Consider the following 13,535-nt stretch of genomic DNA (forward strand, 5'->3'; position numbering starts at 1 on the left):
GATTAGCTTCAAAAATGTGTCTCCAAAGAAGCTTGCATTGTCTTAAGCAGTTTAAAGTACATATTCATCTTCATGTGGAAACAGGAGTTGGAGCTCACTTTTGCAACTCGTTTTCTAAGTCTGAAGATCATCTTAGCACTTAGAGAATTAAAGGGTTTGAGGGTGCACACAGGACTGTTCCTGTTCAAGTAGTTTGTGCAGGTTGTCTTTGCAGTGAGGAGAGGAAGTGGGTTCAATTTGCTGGCTTAACTTCTGATGATGACAAAAGGGGCATCCTGGATGCAGAACAGCTTCACACTCTTTCCATCAGCCCCTTGCTTTTTAAAGCGCAGATAACTGGTGGAGTTTGTGTTTTGCAGAGCAAGTAATCCTCTGTGACAGGCTGTGGGCCTCTGTCCTGCTTTGAGACGATGCTCCCAGTAGCTTCTCAATGTTGCCAGGTGCTAGACCAAGCTGTGCCATGGGGATCAGATTGGGCATTAGGACAGGCTCCTTCCCCAGAAAGGTGGCAAGGCCCTGGGACAGGTCCCTGGAGAGGTTGGGAGCTCCATCCCTGGAAGCGGCAGAACAACAGCTCCTTACTGACAGGCCTTGCCTTGCTGTTTCACAAAAAGTTCTTTCCATCTCTGTGTGTGCAGCCCCTTGCTTGGCTGCAAGATGTTGCCACTGAGATCCAGGCAGTGACTTCTCCCAGAGGCTGCTGGTGTTCGGAAAGATTTGCAGGTTGGATCCTTTCTAGTTTGAGGGACTAGACTCTACCCTATAAGGGAACTTCTCCCTTGCAAGCTCACCCTACGTTGTCTGCTTAACAAAACTTCAGAGTTGCGTTGTTTCAGGGAAATGTGAGACCAAGTGGTACAAAACTGATGCATTTGGAGAAAGCCACCACCAAAACTGTTTGGTTTTAACCAAAAGTCAGTGTTGTAATGGAAAGTGAGTCTCATCCTGCCACCCCACTGCCTCGCTCTAGGGCCGATTTTCCTCATCCGTTGGCTGGAAAGGCGGGGCCTTCCCCCTTGTGTCATTCCAGCAAGGCCAACAGAGAGGAGAGGGGACCAGCAGCCAGCCCTGCTCCTATGGCAGGGTGGCTCAGAGTGGTGCTCTGGGAGGCATCTCCCCATGGGGAGCCTGGAAAGTGGGACACCGCACTGCCAGGGCTGCATCTATGCTGCAAGATATACTGGGCTGGAGAAATGAGGCCAGCAAGCATGGCACAGCACAGCTCRCCTTCATGTGGCCAAACACTGTGGTATTTACTAACAAGCATGCTATTTACTAGCTGTTCTTCCAGTGAGGAAGGACAGGGCAGGCTCGGGCACTCAGAGCCCTTCCCTTCCTGCCTCGCCACTCTTTGGTCCTAGGACCATCTCCAGAAGAGATATTAGCTGTGCTGGAGGCTGAATGGAGCCATAGAGGACAATGGCAGGAGGGCTCAGGTGTTAGATCCTCACCCCATGCTGGCCCCAGAGTGTGTCACATCCTGCCCAGCAAAGTCAGGCTCTCACTCCTGAGGAACAGGGCTGCAATTTCACAGTAGAGCATGCAGAGCTAAGCCAGGGCTGCAGGGTCCCACCACTCTGGTCTAAGGGATGCTTCAGGGGGACAGCTCGAGGGGTTGTTCCTTAGGTGTGCGTCATGGCCAGCTGGACCGAGCAAGGCAAGCAGCATGTCACCATGCCAGTCAAGGGAGACACATGCAACCCCAAGGTGATCTCTTCAGCCATCTTGAGCATGGGGCCGGAGATGTGCCGTGACCTGCGGCATTCAGGGTGCCCCAGAGCTCTGCTCCCAATGCCACAGCCCAGGCCCTGGCCTCTGACCCCAGCTGCTAGTGAGTGGCCGTTTCAGGAGCGCTGGCAGCACTGAGTTGCCATGGCCCCCAGGCTTGGGCACCACGGCTGCGGCTGGCAAAGCAAACAGGGAGCCCGGCTGGAAGAGCTCGAGCGCCTGCAGGCGCCACAGCCCATGCCTTGCCAACTCCGTGCCAGCTGCCCGCTGAGCCCTGGGCCATCAGCAGGCTTGCCGGGGCATGGGTGCAGGTGGGAGCACGGGAAGGGGATGTTCACGCCAGCTGCCAGCAAGGTGTCCCATCCCCAGAGCTAGCAGCACACCAGCGACCAGCAGTTCTAACCCACAGCCCCTCTTGTCCCACAGCTACCCCAGCGCCCTTCACCCCAGCCCCTCTCTGGGCTCCCTGCTGTCCCCATAGCCCTGTTGATGCTGCTCTGTCCCTTCCCCCACAGCTCCAGGGCCAAGGGCAGAAGATGCCACCCTATTCCTCCATCCCAGGTGCTAGTCTCCCCAGTGTCCTGGTTGGATGCCAGGAACTGTGGCTCGTGCATCCCCCTCACCCACTTCTCCATTCCACTCCTCCCCTGGGTGCCTGCAGTCTGCACTGAATGATGCTAAGGAAACACAGCATGTGTCTGCAAGGGGCTCCAGCAGCAATATCCTCCCCCTCCACCACCTCCGGCCCTCCTGTCTCGCCACCCCCTCATCTCCTCTTCACACGCAGAGCTGGGCTGGCTCGGCTGTGCCACAAGCAGCAGGTGAACAGAGTTGCATCTTGGAGCCAAGCACCTTCCCTTGCCTCTTGAGCAACGCTGTGGACCCGCCAGTGGGATCCATGCGCTGTGCCAGAGGTAATGCTGTGGGCACAAGGAGGATGGGGAGACGCGGTGTTTGGGGTACTTCCAGCCCTCTCTCTCCTTTGCTCGCAGAGTCCTGGGCTGCTGGGGTTCACGCACAGCATGCTGGAGGACACCTGGCCTCCCAGCACCCTGTCTCTGCAGGCACCCTCCAAGCTTTTGCAGAGAAGGGGCCAACCAGCATCCTCTAGGCCTGGCTGGGCCAGCATGTGAAAGGCTCTTCCCAGCCTTTCCCAGGAGCTGGGCATGGGATGCAGCCCACTCTTCACAGCGGGGCCCAGGGCACCCCAAGTTATCTTGTTGGAGGTGATGCCCACCAGCCCCGGCCAGCCTGGGCACAAAGAGCAACGCCAGCACATCCCACAGCCCAACTGGGAAAAGTAGACAACACTGTGAGCAGAGACAGGCTGCTGGGCACATGAGGCTGCTGACTCCTGGCAGGGCAGCATCATCCCTGAGCCATAAAATCCTGACCCAGCAGCCCTGTCATGGACCCTCCCCATGGTTTGGCAGCTGGGGCTGGGCACTGGCTGGTCTCCTTCATCTGTACAACTTGCATCAAGCCCATACAGCTCTGGGCACACTGTCCCCACGCTCTGGGGAGTGGATGAGGCAAGAGAAATGCTGATGAGTCCTGGCTCCATGGGTAGAGCGGACAAGGACGCCTTTTCCAGCATCAGAGGTGTCTGCATATGACAGATTGATGGTTTAGAGTGGCCATGTCCTGCCAAAAATGTGCCGAGTGTCTCCCACACTGTGCATGTCTTGCACGAGTCCCCAGAGGGGACAGCCTCCCGGAGGGCATTTCCCACCGTACTAGACCTGAGCTTTTTGCTCTGTACTGCCTGACTTGTAGGTTTGCGGCTGAAAGGGCTGGGCTGCAAGGAACCAACAGCCAAGGTGTCTCCCGGGCTGCCTAGGTTGATGGTCTCCATCTTGGGAAGGAAATCACCTGGTTGTCACCCATACAACTTTGCCTGTCCAGGGATGATGCCCTGGTGAGGCTGGGCCCTGCCCCAGCGTCTCCCCATCCTTCCTGCCCCAAGCAGATCGAGCTGTCAGTAGCTCTCCCACCATAGCATTTTCCAGAGCATTTCCCTCGGCATCACTGCCACCCATGAGGGCTGTGGCTATGCCTGGCACTACTCAGCATGGCACAAATGTGAGCAGTGGCTGAAAACTGCCAACTTCAGTGCATGCCCTTGTTGCCTGATCCCACCAGCTCACTCCCAACAAGTGCATGGGAGCATGGGGTCCCACCAGGGATGTGGAGCACAAGAGGATGGTTCAGCTGTGGTCCCCTCCGGTGACTCACTGCCCCACCGTCTTCACCCAGGAACAGTTCTTCCTGTTTGCTCCCTGGCACAGGGCTCTCTTCACTCTGTGGATTCATACCCAGCTCCAAGCATGGCAAGGCCCATGGGGAGGTGGAGCACTCCCAGCTCCTGGGGTCTGTGCTCTCCGGGTAACTGGTGCCCACAACCATGCCCACTTGACATACCCAGCACCGCACACCCACTGGCATAGAGCCAGGCAGCCCGCCTGGCTGCGGCGTGTGCACAGAAGCCATTAGCTGACAGCACAAAGCCTGAATTTAGCAAGAGCTGGTGCTGCGCTGAATGGGTYGAGTATGTTCATGGGGAGAATTGACTCTTCTTCTCATGCGTGCAAGCCGGCTTCATGTCCCTCCTCCTAAGCGGGCTGTGCCTGGCAGCGAGGACAGCACCTCCCAGGGCACGGCTGCATGGAGGAGCAGCATGCTGGGTGATGGAGGCACGCTGGCCTCCACCAACCCACTGGGCTTGCATCCTGCTCGGCTGAGACCAGCAAGGCAGAGATGCCTCTGTCGGGGGATCAGGCAGGCAGTTCGGGCCCCAGCATGACTGGCAGTGCTGCGTGCACGTCTCTGGGTGAGTACTTGCCGGCACACTTGGGGGTACCTACCACTGCAGGAGCCCTGAACCCCAGCATCTGTTGCGGACCCCAGCCTGGCACGTTGCGATAGCTGACAGCTGTTTGCAGCACTGGGAGCATTAGCAAAGCTGCCCAGCAGTTGGGGAAAGCTGGTCATGGCGGGCAGTGCAGAGATGTCGGGAGCAGGGTCGTTAGCCCCCTAATCTAATCTAATGAAGGTAGATCAAAGCCCCTGGGGTGAATGAACTAATTCCCCCAGTTAACCAGGCAATGGTTTGTAGCAGCAATTCTCTGTTCCCTGTGCCTCAAGCTGCCTGTGGCATCCGTGCCAAGCAGCACGGCTCCAGCAGGAGCAGGCCTTCTGCTTTGGTGTCCCCACGGGCAGGTGAGAGGATGGGGATGGCTGTGCATGTAGCAAGGGTGCCCTACATCCCCGGTTCAGTGCAAATGCCATTCACTCGCACGTGCTCACATGCTTGTGTGTGCACACATGTGTCTGAGCATGCATGCATGTGCATGTTGCAGAGGCGAGGAAGCCCCAGGGCTGGGTATGCCATGGGTGCTGGGGTGCTGTGCCACCAGCACCTCACACCTGTTTCTTTCTGGGGGCTGCTCTCCTTCGCGCGGGCACAGCTCAGGGCAGGGGGCACCTTGGCTGGTTTGCGCCTTTCCTGTTCTCTGCCACCGCCACAAAATCCCATAGGAAACATGTTGCTGTGGCTCACAGCAGACACCGGCAAAGTTACCAGCTGTGTAACTGTTGTGCTTGGAGCTGTACGCAAGGAGCAAGTGGAGCCTCCTGGAGAGAGGAGAGTGTCCAAAGGGGACTAAGGAGCCCACTTGGCTCCAACAGGGGCAAAGCACTGGGCCCCCAGGGGATGGGATGGAGCAAGCTCTAGGGGGTCATTTGGCTATAGGGTCTTGCTCCAGGGCTGTATCCAGCCCAGCAGGCCCCAGCAGAGCTGGGGAAGGGGGAGCCCTGGGGTTGCATAAAGCATGCCAGAGTGTGGCTGTCCCCAGGCTCACCACTGTGACCAGGGCTACGCAGGCAGCCACGTCGGCTCTGCAGGCCAGGGGACAGCTGCCATCCATAGGGCAGGCTGCAAAGTGTGGGATTTTCGCTGTTGGTCCCTCCAGCATCCGTTGGTATCTCCCCACGTGTCTGGGCTCACCTTGCTCTGTCGGAAGAACCCTCATGAGGCCACATCCCTTTTCCTGCCAAGCTGAGGGAGCAGATCTCTCTCATGGAGTTTGAGATCTGTGGGTCTGTTCCCCAAATAAGTCTTGACTGGTTTGTTCCCATGGCATGAGGCTGGGCTTCCCTGTCAGGGGCAGCACCCTTGTCTGGCATGCAGAGGGGCTCCCCAGGGTCCTACCCTGGCTGTCGCCCAGTGGCATTTCCCCCTCCCCACCTCTGTGGCCAGGGAGCCAACAGCCTCCTGGGTGGTCCCAGCCGTCAGGCTGTGCGTGGGCTGCAGGGGCCACCTGCAAGGGGCTGCTTGTGTGAGACCAGCTCCAGTCCTACCCATACCGGGAGACTGGCCAAAGCTGGGGGAGGCCTGGATGGCTGGCTCCCGAAAGACCATCCCTGCAGTGAGACACAGCCAGCCTTGGGGCGGCTGGGGGAGGGAGGGCGAGGCGGGGTTGCGGGGCCAGCCCAGGCCACTGCCGGCTGCAGAGGACAAAACATTCCACCAGCACGGTCTGCAAATGCTGTGCATGCTGTCCCTTCCCTCACCAGCCGTGGCGAGTGTGCCGGTACACGGGGCTGCACGAGGTTCGCAGCAGCCTTGGGTGAGGGGTGAAGGCAAGTCAGTGTCAGGGTTTATAACTGTGGTGTCTCCTTTTTTGGTGACAGCAGACAGTGCAGAAGGGGCAGGCAGGGTGTGCAAGGTTAATAGCTGCTGGCCACCTAGGCTCGGGCTGTCCCAGTGCGGAGCAGCGAGCGCAGGGGGGGCATTACATGCACGTGGCAGATGGGAGCAGCAATGGTTATAAGCATCTGTTCATTTATTAGACTTGTGACACAGCTTTTATAAAAGCAAAGGGACTTTTGGAAGACAAAACAGGTCCTTCCTCTTTTGCAAATTGGTGCTGCCATGCCACAGCTTGCTCTGTTCTAGGAGGCTGAGATGCTCCAACTCATTACATCACAACCCATGCTAAGAGAGAAGCCCACTGAGCTGGAGTTTTGCCCCACTGAAGCTGAAAGGAAGCCAGATTTGGGCAGTAGCTGAACAAGACAGAAGGCTTTGAGAACTCAAGGATACCTGAATAAGCTAGACTAGAGGGAGGGTCTCCGAGCTTTTCCAGAGCAGCCAAGATGTTGCTAATGGAAAGGGAGGGTGATAGTGCATGCTCATCTGAGGAGCTGTTTGACAAGCTCTGGCACCCCAGGACCTGTGTTAGAGATGACATCTGACCATAGGAAAGCATGCATGGCAGTGGGAGAGGGAGCTGAGTTTTGTCCTATAAAATTTTCCAGATCTGCTTTCACTGTCCAGCCTGGAAATGGCAGGTCCTATGCATCTTCTGACACATATATGACACATGCATGGTTGATCTGTACATGCACATCAGCTCAGACACATCAAGCTCAGTGCAGCATTTCAGACCCATCTGATTCATTTGCACACGAACAGTTCCTCTGTACGCACAACACATTTTGGATGTGCCAGGCTTGCCACATGGTATACCCAGCCGGTTGCACTTTACAAGTGGGTACACGCAGCATTTCCAACACATCGAGCTCATTTGCACCTATTGATCTGCTCTTGCCCCACGTTTTGGGCACTGGACACTGCATGCATGCATGCACAGCCTTTCAGATGTGCCCAAATCACTGCCTGTGAGTGACTGGTCCATATGCCCAGGAGTTACTTGCCTGAGCTGGCAGACATTCAGAAATTGCCTGAAGCGGCAGGAAAAGACTAACAGGGATTTTCTGCTGCAGAAGGCTGAAGGGTAAGCCGGAGCATGAAGCTAATGTGTACCTATATTGGCAGCCTGCACCTTGGAAAGAGAGCCAGCAGAGGGGTCTGACTTTGCTCCCAGCCTGCCAGCACCAATGCCTTCCCCACTGTGACCCATGCTGGCTCTGTGTGGACACACGGCTCTGTGGACTTTGCAGCCCTTCTTTGCCTGGTTTGTTAGAGCCCTGGGGACAGGCTGTGGATACCTGAGTTGCGTGCATGGAAATTGCTTGTTTCCTGTTTACATGGGTGCTCGGCTCAAGGGCTCCTGGCTGCAGCACAGCTCCGCTCGAAGAAGCGGGATGTGCGCAGGCAAAGGGCTTGGGGGAAGGGATTTGCGCTGTTGAAAATTGCCCTGATAGCTTAGGGTTTCTGCTTACCAGCAAGACAGGTAAAGCACAGGTAGGAAGAGGAACGACTTCTCCAGCTCTCCCTGGAGAGTTTGATATGGGTACGGCACATTACTGTCCAGGGATGTCCCCAGAATTTAGAAAGCCCCAAAGAGTTTGGAAAGCCTTTGATACAGGCCTTGCCATCACTGTTTATTGCTCTGCTCCCCCAGGCCATCTCCAGCCCCTGGGGAAGGACCACAGTCAAGGGAAGATCCCGAGTGGACCCAGGAGCTCTCGGGACACAGAGAGAGGCAGGTCGGTGGATCACGCTGGGCCACCTGGGTGACCATGGTGCAGGCATGTGCTGAGACAAACTGTGCATCCGTGCTTTGGAAACTGTGCCTGATCCTAGTTAATTAAAGGAACTGGGAGAGGGGAGGCTGGCTCTGCCCACAGTGTGTGCTCAGCCAACAGCACACAGGCTGGCACCGTGCAGCCAGGCCCTCTGTGTGCAGGCGGTGGCGTAACAAGCATCTCTCCAGTGGCCCCACAGATTGGGCCACTCACTGCATCTTGGTGAGCTTCCCCCCATCAGCATCTGCCCCCAGGGACCTGCACCATGGCAGTGCCATGTGGGACAGGCTGGCGGGACGCTCCGTCTCCATGGTTCCGCTGTGGCATGCGTCTGCACCAGAGAAATGTAGCTATATCTTTAAGAAGGGCCTGGGCTGGGGTGGGAGAATCATTTCCATGCAGCTTTTCTCCAAGCAAACCTGGATCGAGTTAAAGCGCGGAGCAGCGGAGTTCGCTCCGCGGCCGCTCCCCCACTTCCAGCTCCGGGGAGCAGCCAGCTCGCCTTCTGCAAGGGCACTGCAAGCTGCCAAGGGTGCCATGGGGGCCCTGGGGAGCCAGCAGGGTGCAGGGCAGCCTTCGCCCCCTGATACCAAGCTCCGCGTGGGGAGAGGAAGAGGAAGAGCTGGGTATGTATAAGTTTTATCCTCCTCCCCCGCTTCGCTAGGCTTGCTGTCCTGCTCTGGGAAGGGGGTTGGCAGCTGTGCAGGACCAGGGCAGGGAGCATGAAGAGCATGGCACTCTGCCATCGCTGATGGAGGGTGCCAGTGGCGGATGGCTGGGGCTCGCCCAGGATCTCCTCTGCATACCAGGGCCTGTCTGAACCGCCTACTTGAGTTTCTTCCGATCCCAGGGTTTGCACCCGCACACACGTTAAGCTATGTGGACGAGAGGACGGGGCTGGGTGGGCACCTCATCGCCTGCCACTCAGAGGAGGCCACATGAAGCATTACAGGGCAGGGACAGACCGACAGGCAGGTGACAATGGGCAGAGCCTTGCGGCTCTGCTGAGCCACCAGCCCCAACCTTGAGTGCAGAGGATGCAGTGCCCTCTGCTCCTTGGGCAGCTCTCAGCATTTATGCCCAGCCCTAGGTCTGGATGTGTCCCTCCTCTTCCTCTCCACCAGCTCTGGCTGGGGCAGGAACATCTCTAGAGACCCCCATCTGGAAGGAAAGGTGTCCAGCATGCCCCTGCATTGCTGCCCACCTCCTCCCTGGTGCCCGACGGTTGCTCAGGGGAGACTCCCCACAATGCCGCATGAGGGGTTTGTGGCTGCAGGCAGAGGTGTGGGGGCTGTTGTCGACCAAGTCCAGGGCACAGGCACTGGCCACATGGGGGGACTGGTTGTTGCACTTTCCTTCCCTCAGCAACTTGCCAACACCATGCCCTGCACCACGATGTGGTAAATAGTGTCACAGGCACCATGTCTCCCAGGATGGGCTCATAAATCACAGCCTAACCAGCAATGATTTTACGGCATGTGGCAGTAGTCTGGGTCGGCAGTGGTTCTCTTGCACAGCAGTTTTCAGGATGCTTTCACTTTTCCTGAGCGGGACATGGCTTTGGTGTCTGGGCATGTGGGGTGCAGGTTGCCAGGGTAGTTGGGGCTGGAGTGTACGCATCCCCTGGGTGGTCTGTGCAGGCCTGACGGCTGAGGCCTTGCATCTTGTCATGTGCTGGTGGCACCGTGGCTATCAAAGGACTCTGGTGCTGAGCTGACCATGTGTTTTCCTTCTCCTGAGAGCCTGTGGGGGTCCCAGAGCAGTGGTCTCTGCCAGCGGCTCAGCGGAGCCTGGAGAACAGACCAGTGTGTCATGGATGTAAGCCAGCTGTGCACCACGATGCTGAGCTCTCAGGCTCAGACATGCGAGCTCAGCACACTGATGCAGCCCCTTGCAGCTGTAGCTTCTGCAGGACAGGCTTCCCCCCAGACGCAGGACCTTGATGACTGGCTCCGGCAGGCTGCTTGGGGTATCACATGCTTGGTAGGATCCAGATCAGTGACAACCAGAACCACGGGCTCCTCCAGCCATGGGCAGGGCAAACAGGGACTATGGAGGGCACCACGAGCAGCCCCTTCCCCCAGGGAGGATGTGTTAGAGCCCCCTGCAGCTCCTGGGATGCCGAGCAAGGAAATATGTGCTGTGCTGGAGGAATCCCAGGAATGCAGAACCCAGAGGGGACACGAGGTGGCACGGCAGTTTCAGCAGAGCCTTTCGGTAGCTGCAGGCAGATTTCCTGCCAGGGCTGGGCAAGCCGTGAAGAGGCAGCTCTGGACATGCAGGAAAGCTGGGCAAGAGAGCGCAGCCTTCAGAGGGGAGAGCGGTGGGCTGCCAGGAGTGGGGGCCACAGCCCACGGAGCCATGCAGAGCCTGCCTGCAGGGCACCGTGAGTGCAGCTGTGCTCCCCTGCAGCCCAGGGGCTTTCTGAGCTCTGCTGGACCCTTCCGTCTTGGCTGGAACCCTGCTGGTAGTAGGGCCCCACCTAGCACCCACTCTGCTCACAGCACGGGTGCAGCAGGCATGGGACCCATTTGTAGACTCCCGTGGACCCTATGCCCAGGGAGCCGGGAAGTCTGCGTGATGCAGCCCATTCCCCTTCAAGAGTGTGCACCGAATGTTGTGGCCCAGGTCCTGTTCTCCCCAGCTCTTGGCTTGTGCCCCAAGCCATTGTTCTCCAATGAGCTCATTCGAGTTGCTATTTATTATTTTTTAACATGGTTTCTTGGCCAGAAAATAATCAGCTTGTCCACTTAGTGAGTGTTTATGGCTTCTTCAAAGAAGCTGCTTTCTCTGCCAGCTGAGGGGCCTGCTTTGGAAATGGAGAGCTGAGAGGTTCCCCCACACCCAGAGACGGACAGAGCCAATGCTGCACAGGCTCTCTCCCATTCCCCCACCGGCAGCAGGGAAAGTGGGAGCGCTGGTGCTTGGGGCTGACAGCACCACACGCACACATTGGGGTGTGCCAGGAGCGCAGCACAGGGCCATTTGGGCCCTTGTGCTTTTGCTGGGCCACATCATTGCATGCCCCTGCACTGCAGGTGCGAAGGACTATCCAGGGAGCAGCTTTGCAGAGCCTGGGGAGCTTGTTTGGGCAGCACGCAACACACAGGGTGGGAAGCACAGGGGTGCCGCACGTACCCATGGAGGTCAGGAAGCAGGGAGGAGGACGCATGGCCCAGGACTTCACCCCAAGAGACGATGTGTGAGCTAGGAGTGACTTGTTGCTCTACTCCCCAGGATAAGGTGGGGAGAGATTGCCAGATTGCCAAATTGCAGCCCCAGCAAGCCACAACAGTGCTATCTGCAGACACACTACTGCACCAATACTGCAGCCTGGTTCAACACCACATGCCTCATCTTGTTTGGGGGTTTGGGGGAATGGGAGAAAATATTTTCTAGGTCAGCATTTCTACAAATTATCCCAGGCTTGTCTTAGTCATTTGTTTTCCTGGAGACTGTGAGAAGGCCAGAGCAAGGTGGGAGTACGTCTGCGCCTCCTGCAGCTCTCTGCCACCAGCTTGGGTACATCACCATCCACAGGGTGTTCCCCACTCTGTAAGGTCCCGCCGCACGATGTTCACAAATTTGCACATGAGATCACCTTGCAGGAGGAGCATGTGCAGGCAGTATTTTATTTTGGCTTGTAGCTAGTTGGTTCTGTCAAGCAGCAAATCAGTCTGAGCGAGAGCAGAGCTGCACGCCAGGTGCTGCCCTGTCCCCACCATGCCGGAGGCCCTCCCGCACCTCTGCCCCAGCGCGGCGGGGCCAAGTCCATGGAGCACAGAGCACCAGCACGCCGGCCGCGGGGAGCCGGGGGTGTGCACAGCTGGGGCCCACGCACAGCTACAGCTGTCACACCCACCTGCTCCCACATCAGTCAGAGAAACCATGTCTTGCGCCAAGTACTGATCCAATTTGTGGCTGTTTCCATAACAACCTCCCAGTGCTTTCTGGTCCTTTCTGTCACCACACAGATGCCGAGCTTTGGTGTGTAAGCAATGCACAATACCTCCCTGCTTGGGACAGACCAGCTTGGATGAACAACCAAGAAGTCCCTTGTGCTGTTGGGTGTAAAGGGCTGGTCACTTAGCCCCCTGCTTGCTGGAGGCCAGGGTACATTCAGTTTGTGCAAGCTTCACCCTACCTGGCAATGCTTTTTCCTCATCAGAGGGATGGGATGAGTTTCAGGCTGGGGAAGAGGAGCCCAAGGACGATAGTTGATCCAGGCGTGCAGCGCTCTGTCGTTGGAGATCTCCTTCTGCCACTCAGACCTGTGCTGATCCAGCACTGTCCGTGATGACGGCCTTTTGGAGATGCTGCCTGCTGGGCTCTGCTGTGGTGTATGGGACGCTGGGGACACAGTGCTCTGCAAATCCCTTTTCTCCTGCCATAGTCTTACCCACAGGTCCCATCGTCACTGCTGGCCAGACTCCTCCAGCAGGCCTAGCTCTTGCAACATGCCACAGCTCTCACACGGGCTTTCCCCATGGGGCACCAGCCCCAAAAGCTCACCCAAACCCGCCTCACTCCTGCTGCATCAGCATGCAGCTCTAGCTCCTCTTGGGGCTGGCAGAGAGCCCTGGCCTGCGCAGTGCTGGCTGCCAAGGGATGCTTCAGCACAGTCTGGCCCACGGCCCCCAAGACACACCAATTCAGGCACCTCTCCCAGGGTGCTTGGCCTTGGGGCAGCTCCAGCCCAGGCCACAGAGGCATGCGAGCTGAGCCCTGTTCCACTGCCCCCGTAGGGCAGGGAGCTGCTGGAGGACCCTGGAGCAATGCCTGGCAAGTGGGGAAGCAATGTTAGGGAGAGGACACCACAGCCTGGCCCTCCCGCCTGGCTCCTGGGCTGGATATCCCTGCCTGCCCCAGAGGGAGCTCAGCACAGCAAGGGGGTCCCCCATACCCTCTAGTCCCAGGCGCCCCCCACCTATCACCCCAGATATCTTACAGAGGCTGCCAAGCCCCCCCCCGGGGGTCCCCCGTACCCTCTAACCCTGGGAGTCCCCCATGCAGCCCTAATGCCTGAGTGCTTCCTGTAAACCCCCCCTCCCCCAAAACACAGACATCCCACAAGGGCTACACAGCCCCGCTGCTCCCTGGTCGGATGTCCCCATCCGTGCCCTTCTGCAGCTTGCAAACCCCAGAGGGGCTGCTCAGCCCCAGGGGTCCCCTATCCTCCCCCAGCCCCACTGCCCCGCCGGGGCTCCTCAGCCCCCGCGGTCCCCCATCCTCCCCCGGGCTCCCCCGACCCCGGGAGCCCCAGTCCCGGCACGGGGACTGCCGTCGCCCGACCCCCGCAGCGGCCGCCATTGGGC

The sequence above is a fragment of the Apteryx rowi genome, unplaced genomic scaffold (genome assembly GCF_003343035.1).
Source record: "Apteryx rowi isolate R43461 unplaced genomic scaffold, aptRow1 scaffold_338, whole genome shotgun sequence".
Taxonomy (NCBI): Eukaryota; Metazoa; Chordata; class Aves; order Apterygiformes; family Apterygidae; genus Apteryx; species Apteryx rowi.